This window comes from Manacus vitellinus, unplaced genomic scaffold (genome assembly GCF_001715985.3).
Source record: "Manacus vitellinus isolate BGI_N305 unplaced genomic scaffold, ASM171598v3 scaffold_72_pilon, whole genome shotgun sequence".
Lineage (NCBI taxonomy): Eukaryota > Metazoa > Chordata > Aves > Passeriformes > Pipridae > Manacus > Manacus vitellinus.
Genome location: NW_021940764.1, coordinates 2347688 through 2349479, shown reverse-complemented (window position 1 = coordinate 2349479; position 1792 = coordinate 2347688).

Below are 1792 nucleotides of genomic sequence, written 5' to 3'. Positions count from 1 at the left end.
TCCGACCCACACCACCCACCAGCAGCCCCTCGGTCCCTCGTGAGCCACACGCTGCCGAATTCCGGGTCATCTCAGCGTCACCTTCTTCTCTCAGACATGGAAAACCTGCCAGTGGCTTCTTCTCCTGCCCACGGCCGGGGGGACACAGCGGTGCAGCTCTTCCTCTGCTTCCACTGTTGAGTTTTTCAATTGCCTTTTAGTTTTTATCCGAGTCACAGGCCAGGTTTAATTGAAATTAAAGGCCCAACTCCACGTCCCGCAGGCTGAAAACCAGCTCAGCTCCTTCACGTCTCACTGATGGTCCTTCTGTGAGAACAGAGTTGCTGTTTCCCTTTGGGACAGCGGAGCTGGGGAGAGGATCAGAGAACCATGGAATGGTTTGGCTTGGAAGGGACCTCAAAGTCCATCTCATTCCACCCCCTGGCACAGGCAGGGACACCAGCCCAGGTTGCTCCAAGCTTTGTCCAACCCGGCCTTGGACACTTCCAGAGGTGGAGCAGCCACAACTTCTCTGGGCAACCTGTGCCAGGGCCTCACCAAACTCGGAGTAAAGAATTGCCTCATAAAGTTTAATCTAAATCTATCTCAGTTTAGAACAGTTCCACCTTATCCTGTCACTGCCTGCCCGTGTAAAAATCACTCTCCCTCCTTTTTGTAAGGCCCATTTAAGGAGCAGAAGGATGTTTGAGATGCTCTGAATACATTTCCACAGATGACACCCTGATCCTCAAAGCCCTGCTCAGGAATCCCTGGGGTGGTTTGTACCATCATAAAATATCCCCAGCACGGAGCTGAGGAGAGTTCTGCTGGGTGGACCAAAGGAGAAAATTCCCATTTTTGTCTCCTTGGGAAGCCAAGATGCATCAGGTTTTAGCTCTGATTTCTTGCCCCCGAACCTCCCCAAAGTCCAGGTCTGTCCATCCACTGGACAGTGATGATGGAGAGGGAGACACCAACACACCTGGAGACTTTACAAGGGATGGGCTGGACGTGGGGAACTCACCCAGTGTGGGGAGGCAGGAAAATTCCTTCACTGGCAGAGGATTTATCACACTTGTTCTTAGATAGAGTCTTTTCGGTTTCAGGGCCAAAAGGAACTTTCCACACCAATTCTGGTGCAGGGGGCACACGGGGAACTTGTGGCCCCACTCAATGTAGTGACTGAACTCCTCTATTTAATTTAAAGTTGCGGATGCCCCACACAGAACAGCCTCATCCACCATCCCCATACACTGTCCCTGCCCTCCTTCCCCAGGGAAGGTGGCTGCAACCAGGTTGTTTTTTCCTGGTTATCCAGGAAAATCCAGAGTATGACAATATTCTGCAGGTGACAAAGTGTTTAAAAGCAGGTGAGTGGATGAGCTGCTCCCACAGAGTGATGGGACTGAGGAGAAACACCTGCCAGAGAGAGACTTCTCTAAATCTGTTGAGACACATGAGAATCCAAAAGAGGCAGAAAGTAGCAACTAATCCTCTTGTCTCCCTCAGCTCATTTTCCAAACATCCTGGCAACAGAGGATTTCTGTTGTTCCACACGTAGGTGGATATGAACTGCTGGATTTGGGAACAGGAGATTTTTAACTGAACAAAGAATGTCAGAAAGGAACATGTGGCTTCTTTCTGGATGTGAATTTCTGTGGTAGTTTTGATGGAATGACCTTTGAGAATGTTGTGGGGTTTTTTTTCTGATCTGGGAGGTATTTCTGACACTTTCCCTTATTGTGCCATCAGGATTTTTGAAATCCTTCCATCATTTCAGGCTGAGTCAAACAGTCTGGGCCAGGAGAGCAGA